The sequence below is a fragment of the Lactuca sativa genome, chromosome 2 (assembly GCF_002870075.4).
Source record: "Lactuca sativa cultivar Salinas chromosome 2, Lsat_Salinas_v11, whole genome shotgun sequence".
Classification (NCBI taxonomy): Eukaryota; Viridiplantae; Streptophyta; class Magnoliopsida; order Asterales; family Asteraceae; genus Lactuca; species Lactuca sativa.
Window position 1 is genome coordinate 14,643,375 of NC_056624.2, and position 19,715 is coordinate 14,663,089.

Consider the following 19,715-nt stretch of genomic DNA (forward strand, 5'->3'; position numbering starts at 1 on the left):
CCAATCTGGAACCACTATCCTCCTCCTCTTCCAAGGAGACTAAAAAAACATGCATGTGCATCATCCAACATTGCCACAACCTCAATGAGCATCCTACTCGTAAGTGTTTCCATATATCTGGTACAACCCTAGTGCTTACTATCAATAACCGAAGTACTTTCTATCACCCATTTACACTACTGCTTTCCATTCAGAGGACCCACACTCCTTTCGGAGCTACACCTTTCTTTTCCAGGAACCTACTCAACAACCCTTACCGCACTTACGAGTGCCACTGAGCTAAACTCCACTCTACACTATCTATGTAGAGCAACTGCTATTCCTAAACTCCCATATACTTCTATTCCGATCACATACTAACTAGGCCCACGCATGACCTCCAGCCAACTCCATCATCATGATCAATACTTAGGGCCACACCATCTCGATTACCATTGCATGGCGACATATTCACTCATTCTCCTCATACTGATCCACTAACACATACAGAGTCTTTAGCATGACTAGACCACCTTTTCAGGCCTTCAGCCTATCTGGACCACTCTCAAAACCTTCAGCATGTCTGGACCGTTCCCCGAGATCATAATACCACTATGCTTGATCCACCTATAGATCAAGTTGCTTATCCAAGCAAAATCCTGCAACCCTGGGTCGCACTCGACCCCAGAATAGAATGATAGATGAACCTTTGATCTAACTTGCAGACTATAACCCAGACCTGATCACACGTATATCGAATCAAATCTAACGCCATCATAAATACCCGTTGTTACACATGAAGAAGCAATACCATGAACATAATTGGGAGTCCTTAACTTCACATTCACTCGCCACAAAGCCCATAGTGGATCGAGACTGATCCGATTCTACCAATACAGAACCAGCCCAAGAAGACTTCCACAATTATCCCGAAGGTTACCGCCACACAAGTCTAATACAAATCAAAATTCTATTTCACCACAGGGGAGAAACATACCCCAAAGACTTTGGGAACATAAGCACACTGCATAAGGGAATGGGTGGCACGATCCTAGCTTCGCAACTGTCGCCTCTTGAATCCCATTTGGAGAATTCCTACTCCCTGAGGGTTCACAACTTAATGTCTGTCCGACCATTCTGGAAAACATAATCTGAGAAGCAACAGACAAGACCTACAATGGCTGATGCTCAACCCGAGAATTACCAATTCTCCCCTACTTAAAACACTAACCACCACCCACTGGTGTAAAGCCCAACATAACTTAGCTGACAATCCCTGATGCTCGAATGATCCCACTCTCAAATCTTGAAGTCCAAAGATAGGTGCTCTACTAATACTTCAGCAACAAGCTATTTCCCTTGGCGCTCTCATACGCCAATTAATAACAACTACTCAAATCCATTGAATCCTGACAATGACGAATAACTATCCCATAGGACTCTGTCCACAACCTCCCACATAATACCCTTCTTCCCAAAGTGCTCCGATAAATCTCCCACCCTCGGCTCTAGAAATACTATCATTCAGGGTCTCGCACCCTGACTTACTCACCAGCTCGATCATCCATATCTGAACTACAGTAGCCGAAGCAACCTCCGCCCTAAACCGGGTTACAAACTACTCCCAAGACATAGTCTCCAGTCCCTAAAAGTGCAATAGATCGTACAATCAATCCTTACGGCTGGAACTCCCTAAAAGTGCAAGAGATCCAAGGCGAACTGGAACTCACAACATACTCATGCCACATCGACCCAACCACGCTTACTAGCGCTGAAATACTATCGCCAATCCTGGTGACCAACTAACTCAAGCTGGAACACAACCTGATCCTAGCGTTGCAAGCATGCTCAATGCTCGGAGCTTGAACAACTGGAAGAGTATAATCCTTGCCCTAGGAAACGACATTCTTATCCATTTACTATCCATTCTACTTCCAGCTACAAAACTCTAACTGATCATAATCATCGCCTCCTTTCGGAGTCCCTGCAACTCGAATCCCGGCCTCAAGCATGACCCCTGAAGCCTCAAACTAGGAAACTAATATACTAACTTCTCCCGCTCAACTCGTGAAGTGCATCGAGTATGGAAAATTTCCCCAATCCCAAGTAACTACAGCCCACTGCTCACCAAAATATGTCCCAGTGACAAGTCTCGGTACTGCAAGCTCGACCAACTCCTTCCTTCTGCCGCAATTACAGCTGTTGTAGCCGCCACGACGACCGTCCCTGCAATGGCTGCATAGCGCTCGTCGAAATACTCAATCATGATGGTCTTGATAGACCCAAACATCTCCGGCAATTTTCCCCGGACCATCTCGATCACCCCCTCCCGGATGATCTCACTAACACAATCCTCGGACAAAACTGACTTATCCTGACTGACAACTCTCGATCCTGACCTGGATTCAGTCTCAAAACACCTTGTAATCACCATTCTGGCAATACACCAGAAAATCTCGAATAACCCATATGCTAACAGGGAACCAACTCCCAACCAACCCTAGGGGTTGTGACTTCCTTGCTATGCGTATGGGTCCTGTGCTTTCAGTAGTATGGGCCCCTACTACCTTCTACACCTACCCAAATTTGTCTCAAGTATCACCACAACACCCTGACAATATACGTAAACATAGCGAGTGCTCAATCCTCAATCCTAGAGGAATGTTGGATATCTCATAATTGGCCTCCCGTCCTCTCACAACCCACCTATCCATGAAACTTCCACCAACCCTGCAACACTAGTGTATGCTAGCCATACATAACGCCAGACCCTATAGACTTTCTAATATCCAATCCTACCCTAAGCTCCCAATCAAACAAGAACAAAACATAAGGCCAAATCAAACATTCTTAGGCTATAAGATATTATTTATGTATAACTGTGATGCCTACACTAGATATCTACAGTAATAATGTCAATTTCATATAAGAGAAACCCTAGGCTAGCAGACATCATGTAATCAAGAAATTCTACCATGCATTTCCTGAAGATCCCTAGCCTAGTACTAGCATGCTGTTCTAACATATCACATAATCAAATAACTGTATGGTATTTTGGGGTCTACTTACTGGCTCCGGCTGATCCTCTTTTAATTATTTTGAAAACCATTTTGAAAATATTACCTTGATTTGAGACAGGATTCACACGAATGTTCCTCCAATTAACTCAAACCAAGGCTCTGATACCAACTTGTAACACTCTAAAAATTCAAGCCGATTTAAATTTTTCAAAATCAACTCATATTCATTAATTCATTGCAAAAAGGTTTTCAATACAATTATTATCAGAGTATTCCCAGAACCATATCATAAAACATAAACATGAGGAGCGGTACGATCACGCCTTCGCCTTGCCACGGTCTCCTGAAGTACTTGAAAAACATTAAACCACAACTGTAAGCCCGAAAGCTTAGTGAGATACCCCCAAAATACCAACCACATATACCATACACGTAACATATCATACAGAACAGAAACAAAAATAGCATGCACTGGGTCCACAGCTTTGCAAGCTCAACTACACCATGGGCCCTCAGTACGAGTCTGGAATGCCTAGTGGTCCCTCAGCTCGTATCTGGAATGCCACCGAGCCCTCAGTACGAGTCTGGAATGCCTACCGGGCCCTCAGCTCATATCTGAAATACTCCCAAGTCCTCAATATGAGTCTGGAATGCCTTCTGGGCCCTCAGCTCATATCTGGAATACTCTAGGGTTTGTTGGCTACCGCACGGAGCAGTACAACCTCAACCCATCCTACATAACATGTCGACATGTAACAGATAAATGCACATACAAGTAATCAATCAGTATCACAGGCAGTCCTACAGATCTACCCGACTAGCATATCGACTGGCATACATTACTAACTCAACTCAACATATCAATAACTACTAGGATATCAAATCCATTGGGCCGGCCTTGGTGCCTTAGACCCCTTAGGATAGTGAGGATAACTCACCTTGCAACTGCCGAACCGAATCACAAGAGCACAATCCAGAAGCACCGCCTCAAACTCCAACACCTACATCCATCAATAATAAGTGACATAAATATCCAAATTACCATAATACCCCTGAAGGTCAAATTCAAAGTCAACCTTCCTGATTGACTCTACTCGCCGAGTCAACCCGTCGACTCACCAAGTTCTCATATCCAGAAAACTCTCATAGCGCGACTTAAGTCGCCGAGTCGCCCCAAGACTCGTCGAGTCCAACGATCTCTGAGTTCCATCCTGACCAACACAATGAGTCCCCAACCGAATCACTAATCCAAGGCTTAACTGAAAGAGGTTAGGTTCTGCGAGCAGACTCGCCGAGTCCAAGAACAGAATCGCCGAGTTCACGACAATCTTCAATAGACTCGCCGAGTTGTTCTTCCAACTCGTCGAGTCCAAGCTCATCATCGTAAGACTCGCCGAGTCACCCATGCGACTCGCCGAGTTACTACGCAATTTAATATCTGATCTCTAGCCCGACTCGCCGAGTCATCTCCCAGACTCGCCGAGTCCATATGTACATTCTCATAATCTCGAGTCACAGAGCTACTCCTTTGCTCCAAATAATAGATCTGGGTCTTTATGGTCCATTAGCAACATAAAGTTGCCACCTTTACGTGCTTCTTTCCCCATAGTACCAAAACCAAGCTAGAAAGGGACTTAACTCTTGGGGAAGGGCTTTTTCATAATAACTAGAAAGGCTTTCTGCATCAATGATCCATATAGAACTCAGATCTGGAGTTTCAACTCCAGATCTAACTCATGCTTCAAGATCTCATCAATATTTCTCCAACCAAACCCTAAAACTCCATGAAAATGGAACTAGAAAAGAGAAGGCCAAGGACAACGATTCCTTACCTCCAAAATGATTTCCCACTGAAGTATAATCCAAATTTCTTCAAGTCTCCTTGATGCAAGCTTCTTGATCTTTAAGATCCCTTCACAAATCACTCCAATTTGCTTCCAAGTCTTCTCACAAACGAAATTATGGCTTCTAGATCTCAAAAGGATAGCAAAGAGGCTGAGGGTGAGTTATAATGTGCTTTATATAGGGCACAACCCCTGGGATTAGGGTTTTCTCCCTTCAGCACCAACTCGTCGAGTACAAGCCGCCGACTCAGCGAGTTGGCCACTTAAACCCGCGACAAATCCTGCTCCGACTCGGCGAGTAAGCATGCCTACTCGTCGAGTCCCTTTCCTTAATTTACAATCTACTCCCTTCAACAGCACCTCTGGAATTGGGGTGTTACAACTCTCCCCTATCTAAATTGGTGGTGGAGGTTTTATCAGATCTCCGATCTTTTTGTGGGTTAGAGTGATAAAAACTATTTATGGTTTAGATGGTGCTTGTAGGAATTTGATCTCTCCTACTAGTGGGCTAGGCCCTTGGATTGGGGTTATTCGTATGTTATCCCAGCTGAGACAGATAGATATTGACCTTCATTCTTTTTTCCCTATTAGATTTGGAGATAGGACACTTACTTCTTTTTGGCACGATGTGTGTGTATGTAGGGGGGGGGGGGGTTGATGTGCCTTTGTCTTCCACCTTCCTTATAGTTTATCTTCTGGACTTGCACATACATGTTTCTATTAGCGAAAAGTTATCTATGGGTTTTGTCACACCCCGAACTGTCAGAAATAACGACGGAAACGTCCGGGCGGTCGACGTCATGCGTAGTATCACAACAATCGTTTCATAGCAATCAAAGTAAACACAACCATTACATTACAATAAGAATATTTATATTTGTTTGAAAACATAGTTAGTGTACATCAAAATAAACAAAAGATAAAGATTAGACTCCAAAATGCTATGTCTTCTCCAAAAGCTAGCGAAGGTACCTATCTACCGTTGTCCTGAGAATACAAGCGGTTTTGAAAACATATCAGCATAAAGCTGGTGAGTTCATAAGAATGTTTTTGTATGGAAAACTAGTCACTGAATTTGTACAAATGGTTTCTTTTCATCATAAGTAAAATGTCGTTTGTATAAAAAACCATTGTTATCAAGTTCTGAAATATGTACGGATGCTTTCCAAGAAATCCAATATTTTCTAACATGTTTGTTGATTACTGTATGAAATGTATGTTCTGTTTGGAAACCATGGCTACCACCAGTATGTAGTGTATGTTCTATTCGAAAACCTTGGCTACCACCAGTATGTAGTTTATGTTTTGTTCAAAAACCCTGGATACCACCAGTATGTAATGTAAGTTCTGTTAGAAAACCCTGGCTACCACCAGTATGTAATGTATGATCTGTTTAAAAACCCTGGCTACCACCAGTATGTAGTGTATGTTATGTTCGAAAACCCTGGCTACCACCAATATATATAGTTATTTTATTACATAAAATAAAACCAAAGGTTCGATCCCTAGATTACCCTCCAGTGTAGTAAGTAGGTAGTCTTATTCAAGGTTCTAAATGGCGTGAGGCGTGGCGTGGCGGCAAGGCCAAGCCTCAAGCTTAACGAGCCATGGCGAGCCACGGCGTTTTTCAAGGCGTGATGTAAGGCGGCGATTTTGTATTAATTTAAAATTATATTACCACATAAATATAAATTTATATTAAATATAACTACTTTTTAGAAGTGTTAAATCAATAACTAATAACAAAAAGTTAACAAAAACCACAATACTTGTATCTCCGGTTTGAAAAGACATAACAAAGAGAAAAAAACTGTGTCTTAAACAAAAAAACACGCGCCATAACACGCCATAACGCGCCATGGCGCGCCATATCACGCCTTGCCACGCGTTACGCCTAACAGCAACGTTATGAAGCTTTTCGTAACAGCGAAGCCACGCCTCACGCCATGGCGCGCCTTGGCGCGCGCCATGGCGCGCCTTTTAGAACACTGGTCTTATTAATTAAAATAAAACTATTGAAGAATAAATCTCGTAAACAAAGGTTAGTTGATACTATTGTGAGTTCGTATAACCATGCTAATATGACTGATGACCTCATTGAGGTTTCTTCAGGCATCGTACGATTACAAAATTTGTTACCCCAGGCGTGCCCTCCTAACTGTAGCTAACAGTTCTGGTGTGGGATTGTCGGTCCCGAATAGATCTATTCACAAATTTCACACTCTGCCTCCAGGAGACTCTAGTTATACTAAATGTGAGGATTTACTCGTACCCCGTAGGGCATAACGATGATAGATCTCACAATCCAATATTAACTAGTTTATGTGTGGTTCAGTTGTTCTCGTGTTCGAAATCGTTGTATACGGTGTAGAGTATAAATAATTATACACAAAATAATCATTCAGTAAGATACTCTTGTTATCTTAATGTAGTAATGGATAAACTAAATCAGTCATAGTTTATATGTTTGACTTTGTACGTAGTTTGAACCTGTAAGACTGGTAATGAAATCCCCAAACTATACATATTATAGTTTGAATGGTAAGTTGTGATCATGTATTGTTCTAAAAAAACTATGCAATTATGTTTTAGAAAAACGTCCCTTATGCTCCGCATATTACAAAAGGGATAAAGTATCTAAATGTTTGATGTAAGATCGTTGTAATTGCATCAGTTTTTAAGTTGTGAAAACCTTTATGTTTGGCTTGTATCCACCCCTGAAAATGTTTTAAAAACTATAAAAGCATAGGGGTATGAACTCGCAGTTGGTTGGTCGAAAAGGATTGAACCGAGAGATCCTTGCGTCAATGCGTGTGTCACTTAACGAAATCCTAGTATCAAATAAATACATATATGTATCTAAATTAGCGATTTCGTTAGATAAAGTGTTAGATAAACACTTGGTTTTGGTTAAGGAATGTTACCGGGACTTGGTTGAATTGAGAAAACAGGATTTTCCCCACGAAAAAGTTGTTTATGGTCGAGAGGAGAGTTTATGGTCGACAGGCAGTTTACGACCGTGAACTAGGGTTTACGGTCGTAAGCTGAGTTTATGGTCCTTGAAGATTTGACCGTAAACGGGTTTACGGTCCATGAAGATTGACCGTTTATGGTCTACGAAGATTGACCATAAACTCAAGAACAGTGATGCTGATTTTGATGAAAATGTGTTTTAAATGCTCCTACACTACCTCCAGAAGTGTTTCCTGATGGTTTTTCAAGAGAAATGAGGGTGTTTCGGAGTTTACGGTCAGAGGTTCTAGAGAGAGGATGAGAGAGTTTCTGGTCCAAAGTCTTCAAATGAGGGTGGGGGTCTCATATTTATAGGGAATTTTGTGGCCGCTGAGTGGGGTCCACCTGACTCCGACCGTAAACAGGGTTTACGGTCGTACACGAGTTTACGACCGTAAACTTGTCGTGGACCATGAACTCGGTGTTTTTCGAGGATATTCATATTTTTCGCGTGATTTCTGGTTTATTCCGACTCGTATAAAATACATTTTATTTATTTAAAACGTAAAGTCTTTCCCAAACTAAGAAATTTGACGGAATTTAAGAAAAACCCAAATTTTATTATCGAAAATTGGGTAAGGATAACGGAAAAAGTTTCGGTTGTCACATCATTCCCCTGTTAGAGGGAATTTCGTCCCGAAATTCGAACATAGACTACCAATCATGGATTAGGAAAGAGGTGCGGATACTTTTTTGTCATCTGATCTTCGTGATCCCAAGTGAATTCCGGACCCCGCTTTGCGTTCCAACGAACCTTCACGTTCGGGATGCAACTTTGTTTTGTTCGTTTGATCTCTTTATCCATGTTGTAACACCCCAAATTCCATAGGTGTCGTTGAACGACTTAAAGTGTAAATTAAGGAAAGGGACTCGACGAGTAGGCATGCTTACTCGCCGAGTCAGAGCGGGATTTGTTGCGGGTTTAAGAGGCCAACTCGCCGAGTCGGCGGCTTGGACTTGACGAGTAGGTGTTGAAGAGAGAAAACCCTAATCCCGAGGGTTGTGCCCTATATAAAGCACATTATAACCCACCCTCAACCTCTTTGCTACCCTTTTGAGATCCAGAAAACCCTAGAGCTTTGGAGGAGAAAATCTTTGAAAGGGGCTTAAAGATCGACATGCTTACTACAAAGGAGTGGTGTAGATCCGGGATCTACTTCAGTTGCAGCATATATTGGAGGTAATAATATGTTGCTTGGGCTCCTTTGTATCTAGATCTATTATCATTTGAGATTTGGGGTATTTTTGGTATGATTGAGAACTATTTCGAGTTAGAGGCTTAGATCTGAGGTTGCTACTTTAGATCTAGGCTTGTGATGGTCCAAAATGTCATAAAGCTTCTGTCTAAGAGTTATTGGTGAAGCCCCTTTGTCTTAAACCCAAGCCTTAGTGTGTTTTGGGCCTATATCTCCTTGGTTTCACGTAAAGTTTGCAACTTTATGTGAGGGTTAGACTGTAGAAGAGTGGATCTTTGGATTGGAGTCCCTGCATGGCTCGAAAATCCACTGTATGCGTTAAGAACTGGAGAGAATCGGCAAGTCACATGGGTGTACTCGACGAGTTCTATGAACATAATCATGGACTCGGAGAGTTGGAAGAACAACTCGGCAAGTCAGTTGAAGATTGCCTTGGACTTGGTGAGTCTGTTCTTGGACTCGGCGAGTCTGGTTGCAGAACCCAACCTCTTTTGGTTAAGGCTTTGGATTAGCGAGTCGGTTGGTGACTTAGTGAGTTGGAGAGGATGGAATTCCGAGATCGTTGGACTCAACGAGTCGTGGGGCGACTCGGCGAGTTGAGTCGTGTTATGGGAGTTTCTGAGTATAGGGACTCGACGAGTCGACGGGTTGACTCGGCGAGTAGAATCAACCAGGAAGGTTAACTTTGACTGAGGACTTTGACTTTGACCAAGAGTTGACCAGTTTGACTTCCAAGGGTATTTTGGTAATTTTGGTATTTATGGAATTGGTTCTTTGGTAGTGTTCTGTGGTGAAGTTCGTGTCGATGGTCGGAGCAGCTCGGTCTTATCTCTTCAGTCGAAAATTGCAGGTAAGTTATCCTCATTATATCGACAGGGTCTACGACACCAAGGTCGGCCCTTTATCGGATGGAAAGTTGGGTATTGTTTGTTATGTTATTGCTTTGCTAGATCTTCATCTTGGTATTTAGGATGGTGTTATATTAGTGACCTGGTTAAGTTCAGTACTCGGTATATAGGGTAATGTTACGCTAGTGACCGGTTAGGTCGGAATCCTGGTTAGGATGTTGATATGCTATGTGATCTGTTAGACTGTTTGTCTGGTTAAGGATTTGCTATGTGATAAATTGTTTTGTGTGCACATGGTTGTTTGACGGGGGTTGGGTTGAGGCGGGTCCTGCTTTGTGTTGTAGGTCAACATACCCAGGGAGGACCGGATATTCCGAAGGCCTAGCGAGCTGTCCGGATAGGCTGAAGGCCCCAAGAGTGCAGACTAGACGTGCCGAGGCTCGGAGAGTGGACCAGGCCGACTGAAGGCCCGGTGTGGGTGGACCAGTCATATTGTAGACTCAGAGAGTGGACCAGGTAGATTGAAGGCCCGGTGTGGGCGGACCAATCACACTATAGACTCGATGTACATGACTAGACTCGGAGGGTGGACCAGGTGGACTGAAGTCCCGGTGCGGGCGGACCAGTCACACAGTAGACCTGATGTGCATGGTTGTTCTATTTGTGATATGTTATTAGTATGTTTATGTACGGTTGGTATTTTGGGGGTAACTCAGTAAGCTTTCGGGCTTACAGTTCAGTGTTTTGTTTCAGGTACTTCAGGAGATCGTGGCAAGGCGAAGGCGTACCGCTCCTCATGTTTTATGATTTATGTGATGTGGTTCTGGGGATACTCTGATGTTTAAACTATTTTGAAAACAAGATGTATGAACTTAATGATTTTTGAATGAATTAAAATGTTTTAATTTGGCTTAAATTTTATGGGTGTTACACATGATTTCGACCGGTTCTTCCACGAAGTTAAGGTTCTCGTTGATTTCAATCTCATCGAGGGGAATTACAAAGGTTTTGTCAGACAAACATTTCTTAAGATTTGAAACGTGGAAGACAGGATGAATGTTGCTATGTTCGTGCGGTAAACGAAGTTCGTAGGCTACGGGACCGATCCTAGCAAGGATCTCGAATGGTCCTATGTACCTCGGATTTAGCTTTCCACGCTTTCCAAAGCATATCATGCCTTTCCAGGGCGAGACCTTCAGCAGCACATGGTCTCCGACCTGGAACTCCAAGGGTTTTCGTCGTTTATCGGCATAGCTCTTTTGTCGATCTCTCGAAGCTTTTAGTCGCTCCCAGATTTGTATGATATTTTCAGTGGTTTCGTGAATGATTTCTGGACCAGTGAGAGTGCTATCAGGGACTTGCCCCTTGGCTAGTTGCATGTAGCTCACCTCAGCCAACATAGAGGGGATCTGCACTTGCGGCCATAAAGGGTTTTGAACGGTGTAGCCTTGATGCTGGTTTGATAACTATTGTTGTAGGAGAATTCAACTAAGGGAAAAGGGTGTCCCACGATTTAACGAAGTCGATGACACATGCTCGCAACATGTCTTCCAAGGTCTGGATGGTCCTCTTACTCTGCCCATCTGTCTGAGGATGGTAAGCTGTACTCATGTCCAACTTAGTTCCAAGAGCTTTCTATAGGGACTGCCAAAATCTCGAGGTGAACCTGCTATCTCGATCAGAGATAATGGATACAGGTACCCCGTGTAGTCGAACTATCTCTTGAATGTAAATTTGTGTGAGCCTCTCCATTTTGAATATTTCTTTGATTGGTAGGAAGTGAGTGGATTTTGTCAATCGGTTGACTATTACCCAAATGGTGTCGTACCCACTTGGAGATTTGGGTAATTTGGTAATGAAATCCATGGTAATCCTCTCCCACTTCCACTTAGGTATCTCTGGTTGCTGAAGCGAACCTGAGGGCTTCTGATATTCAACCTTCACCTTGGTGCAAGTCATACACTTGCCCACAAAGGTAGCGATTTCTGCTTTCATCTTTGGCCACCAATATAGTTTCTTGAGGTCGAGGTACATCTTATCTGAACCTGGGTGAACGGAGTATCTAGTCTTGTGAGTTTCGTTCATGACAACCTCTCTGTAACCACCGAGCTTTGGGGTTGAGATCCGATTCATGAAATAGTAGACTCCGTCTCCTTTCATCTCTAATATCTTTTCCATTCCCCTCAAGGCTTCACCCAACACATTTCCTGGTTTCAAGGCTTCCAGCTGAGCCTCTGTAATTTGTGCGGATAAGTGGGAATGAATGGTCATTGCCAATGCCTTCACTCTACGGTCTGAGCATTCCTTTCAGCTAAGGGCATCCGCCACCACATTGGCCTTGCCGGGATGGTAGCGTATTTCGCACTCGTAATCACTGAGTAGCTCTAGCCAGCGTCGTTGTCTCATGTTCAATTCCTTTTGGTCAAAAATGTGTTGTAGGATTTTATGGTCAGTGAAGATAGTGCACTTGGTTCCGTAGAGGTAATGTCTCCATATCTTCAATGCGAAGACCACTGCTCCCAACTCTAGATCATGAGTTGTATAATTGACTTCGTGTGTTTTCAGTTGTCTCGAGGCATAAGTAATAACTTTTCCTTGCTGCATGAGCACACAGCCTAAGCCCTGATTGGATGCATCACAGTAGACAACGAAGTCCTCCGTCCCTTCGGGCAGAGACAGTATAGGTGTGCTGCATAGGGCCTGCTTCAACGTTTGGAACGCAGTGTCTTGTTTTTCACTCCAATAAAAGGGTACGCCTTTCTGATTCAGAGTGGTTAGGGGTTTAGCAATTTTTGAAAAATTCTGGATAAACCTGCAATAATAGCCAACGAGTCCCAAGAATTGACGGATTTCTGTGGGCGTCTTCGGTGCTGACTAGCTCTCTATCGCTTTGATGTTGGAAGGGTCCATGTGTATGCCTTCCTCGCTTACCACGTGACCCAAGAAAGTTACTTTTCGGATCCAGAATTCGCACTCGGAGAATTTTGCGTATAGCTTCTCCACTCTAAGAGTTTCCAACACTAATCTCAAGTGTTGTTTGTGATCTTCCTCATTTATGGAGTAGACAAGTATATCGTCGATGAACACTACAACAACTTGTCCAGGAAAGGACGGCACACCTGATTCATCAGGTCCATGAATACCGCCGGTGGGTTGGTTAGACCGAAAGGAATTACTACGAACTCATAGTGACCATATCGAGTCCAAAATGTTGTTTTAGGGACATCACTCTCATGGAATTGCAGCTGATGCTACCCTGACATTACGTCTATTTTCTAGAAGTAGCTGGCTCCTTGAAGTTGATCGAAGAGGTCGTCGATCCGAGGAAGAGGGTAACAGTTTTTGATGGTGAGCTTGTTCAGTTCTCGGTAGTCAATGCACATTCGAAAAGATCCATCCTTCTTTTTCACAAATAAAACCGGGGCTCCCCAGGGTGAGGAACTCAGTCTGATGAATCATTTGCTGAGCAGCTCATTTGAGTTGGCTGGATAACTCTTGCATATCTGTTGGCACTAGGCGGTATGGGGATTTAGCTACGGGGGTAACTTCGCAGATTAAGTCGATGTGAAACTCGACCTGACGCTCGGGAGAAATTCCCGGAAGCTCTTCAGGAAAGACATCAGGAAAGTTGCGGACTTCGGGGATGCTCTCGAGGTCTTTAACTTCCTGCTTTTTGTTAATGACATGGGCTAAGAATGCATGGCACTCCTTTCGCAGAAGTTTTTGGGCTTTGATGCACGAAAAGATACGGAGGTTTAAACTGAGTTTATCGCCATAGATCATGAGGGTTTCTTCGGATGGAAGATTGAGATGGATGGATGTTTCGTAACAAAGGATATCAGCACGATTAGGGCTCAACCATTCCACGCCGATGATGACATCGAAGCTTTTTATGGAAACTGGCATTAGGTCAATTGGAAATGCATGATTGTTCAGGGTAAGCGTACAATCCACGAATATGTCATTAGTGATTTCTTTCTCACCGTTAGCCATATCGATGGTAAATCTTTCGGTTAAAGGTTGGGGTCTATGTTTGAGAAGATGCTTGAATTCATGACTAACAAAACTTCTCTCCGCACCAGAATTGAAAAGAATGCATGCATAAGAGTTGTCGAGGAGGAACGTACCCATAACAACAGTAGGGTCAGCAACTGCCTCCTCTTGCCCCATCGCTAGTATTCTCCTTGTGTTTCCAGTTGTTGCTGCCTTGGGGCAGTTTCTCTTGTAATGCCCAACTTCCCCACAGCCGTAACAGGCTTGACCAATACCTGCTCCGGGTGCCTGATTGGTTGGTTGGACTGGTGTTTTACAGAATCGAGCAATGTGTCCCTTCTTGCCATAACTTTGGCACAACGTCTCATGACACTACCCATGATGATGAAAGTTACACTTGTTGCACTTTGGCAGATTTCTAGCATATCCACCGGTAGGTGCTTGAGTTGCAGGGGTAGCGGTAGGAGTAGTAGCAACATGAATTGCCACCGTATTTTGTTTCTTGGAGGGCTCCTGCGAAGACTGGCCCTTTCGCTGCTTCTTGAACTTTCTCTTCTTGCCAATCCCTTTCGCTGGTTCGGGAGCGGCTGTCACTTTATCCAAATCAACCCCGTGATCTATGAGAGCCTGCACCAAACACTTGGCGCAGTCAAAAGTGATTGGCCTGGCAGGCAAGACATTTCCTTGAGTTGGGGGCGTCAATGCCCAAATGTATCTCTCTATCTTCTTGCTTTCTGGGGTGACTATTCCCGGGCAAAGAAGTTCTAGGTCTTCAAACCTAGAAGTGTAGGCAGCAATGTCGGAACCGTTCATCTTTAGGTTCCAGAGTTCGTGTTCCAGTTTTTGCATCTCGCCCCGTGGGCAGTACTCAGCGAGCATGAGCTCCTTCAAGCTCTCCCAACCCATAGCATTTTCTACTGGCAGGGTTAGGGATTTGACCTGACTATTCCACCAGGTCAACGCTCTATTGGTGAAAGTGCAAGCAACTAATTTCACCTTGTTGGATTCAGAATAAGAGCAAATTTCGAAGATAGACTCGATCTTCTCGAACCATCGAGTTGGGGCAATAACACCTCTATTGCAGTCGAAAGATGTGGGTTTTGCATTCATGAAGTCTTTATAGGAGCACTCCTTCTGATTCCCTTTACTACCTTCATGATTTTGGGAATGAATACCACTCCCGGAACCACCAGGATTTATCTGTGACAAAGCGGCAGTCACAGCGGCAGTAACAGCCACCTGGAACATAGCGGGATCGAACAGAGGAGGTGGTGGTGGTGTTGGATCCATCGAGGAATTGTTGTTCTTTTTTGTTGGGTCTTTTCTTTGGAGGCATCTTGTTCTATATCAGGAAGAAGAAGATGGTAAGTCTCTTGGACTTTCGAGTTAAGAGATATGAAACAAGGTATATCTCTATATGATAGATAAAGTGTTCTACTAAGCGATATACAGTAAGGGGTTACTAAAGCAATTAAACTATCGCTAAGAAAGAATGAGTAGCAACACTTGGAAGGGTTCTCTACAATGTATTCGGCTCTGACTAAAATACTCCTATAGTATTTTTATATTGAATGTTTTATTCTATCGGTATCTTGTGGTAGGAATACTTGGTAAGTTTTAGGCTTGCTGCAACACCACAGTCACTCCCAAGAACATGTTGGTCATTTCTCGAATGAATATAGTTGATATGGCTATATTGACCCTAGACATGATTACATAACTGCTCAGGTTTAACCACAATATTCAACATCCAAATACTTTTATTTTGTTCTACTAATGATATTGTTTCTGGTATGTAGGTATACTTGTATACTTTTGTAAAAATACATATATTTTAAAAGTATACTTTTAGTTCAGAGCGCTTCGGCCCCTTAGTGTTTATAATTGTATACCATGTAAGGTCTGGTATACTTAGTTCACTATAAAAAATAACACTGAAACGTCCGGGGGCGGGCGACGTCATGCGTAGTATCACAACAATCGTATCATAGAAATCAAAGTAAACACAACCATTACATTACAATAAGAATATTTACATCTGTTTGAAAACATAGTTCTTGTACATTAAAAGAAACAAAAGATAAAGACGAGACTCCAAAATGCTTCGTCTTCTCCAAAAGCTAGCGAAGGTACCTGTCTATCGTTGTCCTAAGAATACAAGTGGTTATGAAAACGTATCAGCATAAAGCTGGTGAGTTCATAAGCATGTTTTTGTATTGAAAACTAGTCACTGAATTTGTACAAATGGTTTCTTTTCATTATAAGTAAAATGTCATTTGTATCGAAAACTATTGTTATCAAGTTTTGAAATATGTATGCATGCTTTCCAAGAAAATCCAATATTTTCTAAAATGTTTGTTGATTACTATATGAAATGTATGTTCTGTTTGGAAACCCTGGCTACCACCATTATGTAGTGTATGTTATGTACGAAAACCCTGGCTACCACCAGTATGTAGTGTATGTTCTGTTCGAAAACCCTGGCTACCACTAGTATGTAATATAAGTTCTGTTCGAAAACCCTGGCTACCACCAGTATGTAATGTATGATCTGTTTGAAAACCCTGGCTACCACCAGTATGTAGTGTATGTTCTTTTCGAAAACCCTGGCTACCACCAGCATGTATAGTTGTTTTATTACATAAAATAAAACCAAAGGTTGGATCCCTGGATTACCCTCCAGTGTAGTAAGTAGGTAGTCTTATTAATTAAAATAAAACTATTGAAGAAGAACTCCCGTAAACAAATGTTAGTTGATAATATTGTGAGTTCGTATAACTATGCTAATATGACTGATGAACTCCTTGACGTTTCTTCAGGCGTCGTACGATTACAAAATTTTTCACCCCAGGCGTGCCCGCCTAACTGTAGCTAACAGTTCAATTGTGGGATTGTCGGTCCCGAATAGATCTATTCACAAATTTCATGCTCTCCCTCTAGGAGACTCTAGTTATACTAAATGTGAGGATTTACTGGTACCCCGAAGGGCATAACGAAGATAGGTCTCATAATCCTGTATTAACTAGTTTATGTGTGGTTCGGATATTCTCGTGTTTGAAATGGTTGTATACGGTGTAGAGTATAAATAATTATACACAAAATAATTATTTAGTAACATACTCTTGTTATCTAAATGTAGTAATGGATAAACTAAACCAATCATAGTTTATATGTTGATTTTGTACGTAGTTTGAACCTGTAAGACTGGTAATGAAATCCCCAAACTATACATATTATAGTTTGAATGGTAAGTTGTGATCATGTATTGTTCTAAAAAAACTATGCAATTATGTTTTAGAAAAATGTCCCTTATGCTCCGCATATTACAAAAGGGATAAAGTATCTAAATGTTTGATGTAAGATCGTTGTAATTGCATCAGTTTTTAAGTTGTGAAAACCTTTATGTTTGGCTTGTATCCACCCGTGAAAATGTTTTAAAAACTATAAAAGCATACGGGTATGAACTCGCAGTTGGTTGGTCGAAAAGGATTGAACCGAGAGATCCTTGCGTCGATGCGTGTGTCACTTAACGGAATCCTAGTATCAAATAAATACATATATGTATCTAAAGTAGCGATTTCGTTAGATAAAGTGTTAGATACACACTTGGTTTTGGTTAAGGAATGTTACCGGGACTTGGTTGAATTGAGAAAACAGGATTTTCCCAACGAAAAAGCTGTTTATGGTCGAGAGGAGATTTTATGGTCGACATGCAGTTTACGACCGTGAACTAGGGTTTACGGTCGTAAGCTGAGTTTATGGTCCTTGAAGATTTGACCGTAAACGGGTTTATGGTCCATGAAGATTGACCGTTTACGGTCTACGAAGATTGACTGTAAACTCAAGAACAGTGATGCTGATTTTGATGAAAACGTGTTTTAGATGCTCCTACACTACCTCCAGAAGTGTTTCCTGATGGTTTTTCAAGAGAAATGAGGGTGTTTCGGAGTTTACGGTCAGAGGTTCTAGAGAGAGGATGAGAGAGTTTCCGGTCCAAAGTGTTCAAATGAGGGTGGGGGTCTCATATTTATAAGGGATTTTGTGGTCGGTGAGTGGGGTCCACCTGACTCCGACCGTAAACAGGGTTTACGGTCGTACATGAGTTTACGACCGTAAACTCTCCCTGGACCGTGAACTCGGTTTTTTTTGAGGAAATTCAAGTATTTTGCGTGATTTCCGATTTATTCCGAATCGTATAAAATACATTTTATTTATTTAAAACATAAAGTCTTTATCAAACTAAGAAATTTGACGGAATTTAATAAAAACGCAAATTTTATTAACGGAAACTAGGTAAGGATAACGGAAAAAGTTTCAGGTTGTCACAGGTTTGGGGTTTAATATTTTCAGACATAATCCTAGAGGAGGAGTGGAGCAGGAACAATGGGACAACTGTATTTTACTTCTGCAAGATTTCCGTCTCTAGTCGGTTCCTGATAGACTGGGATGGGTTCTTGATACTTTGGACACTTTTTTAGTTTCTTCAACTCAAAGATATTTGGACGGGCTTATGCTCTTCACAGGTGGTCCTGTTACTCATTTGTTACTCATTGGAATAACTGGATTCCAATTAAGATTAATATTCTTATTTGGAGGATTATATTTTCTAGCGTCCCTACTAGAGATCGATTATCTCATAGGGGTATATTGGTGGATTCCATTCTTTGTCCCATCTGTCCTTCTAGGGTGGAGACTATTGATCGTATTTTTGTAGAGTGTTCTGATTTGATTGTCTTATGGTCTTGTATTAGTGTTTGATGGGGTGTTAATCTTCCTTCTCAGATTACTATGGATTCTCTTATCAATTGGGCGGTGTCTTTTCCTTGGAGAATCGGTCATCAGAAAGGTTTTGATGCAGTGATTTTAATTTTGTTTTGGTGCATTTGGAATTTAAAAAATGCAACGATTTTTGGAGCAGTTAATCCCAGAAAATCTTTGATTTTTGATGATGATGTTGTTTTTAAGTCTTTTTATTGGATTTCGAATAGGTATACAAAAGCCAATCTTAGTTTGTCTTCTTGACTTTATAATCCTATTTCAACAACTATATTGGTGTAATTCTTTTTCTAGCTCATTGCTAGTTTTTAATAATATTCCACCGTTCAAAAAAATATGTATTTGGTTTCAATGTTGATTTCCCTTTGTTTTTATATAAGCACACAACTACAAGATGATTAAAAAAACCAGGTGTAATCTACAAGTATCAAGAAAATCTTACTTGTAAGTTAGAGTGACAAATGATCTCGAACTTTTTTTTTTATTCCTCGAGCGACAAAAATGAACTTTGACGCCCATGATTCATTTTAACATTCTTTTATATATATATATATATATATATATATATATATATATATATATATATATATATATATATATATATATATATATATATATATATATATATATATATATATATATACTAGTTTATAACCCGTGGGAACCACGGTTATAAAATTAATCAAACTTTTATAGTAAAAACTCAAAATTATTAATAAGTTATTTTAAATAAATTATTAATTTAAGAGATATTTTTTATTAGTTATGTGAAATTATAATCATTGATTCAAATAAATATATAAAATTAACTTTTAATATATATTAGATATTTTTTATTTGTGAATTAATGAAAACAATAATTTAAAATTTAAAATTTAAAATTTAAAATAGAATCGCATTAATGAGGAGGTTTAATAAATTTAAAATGGAAAACTAATATATTGACAAGTGGCAACAAATTAATTAAAATGTCTAATATGATGACACATGGCAAAAGAGCTATTCTTTTATTAATATATATATATATATATATATATATATATATAT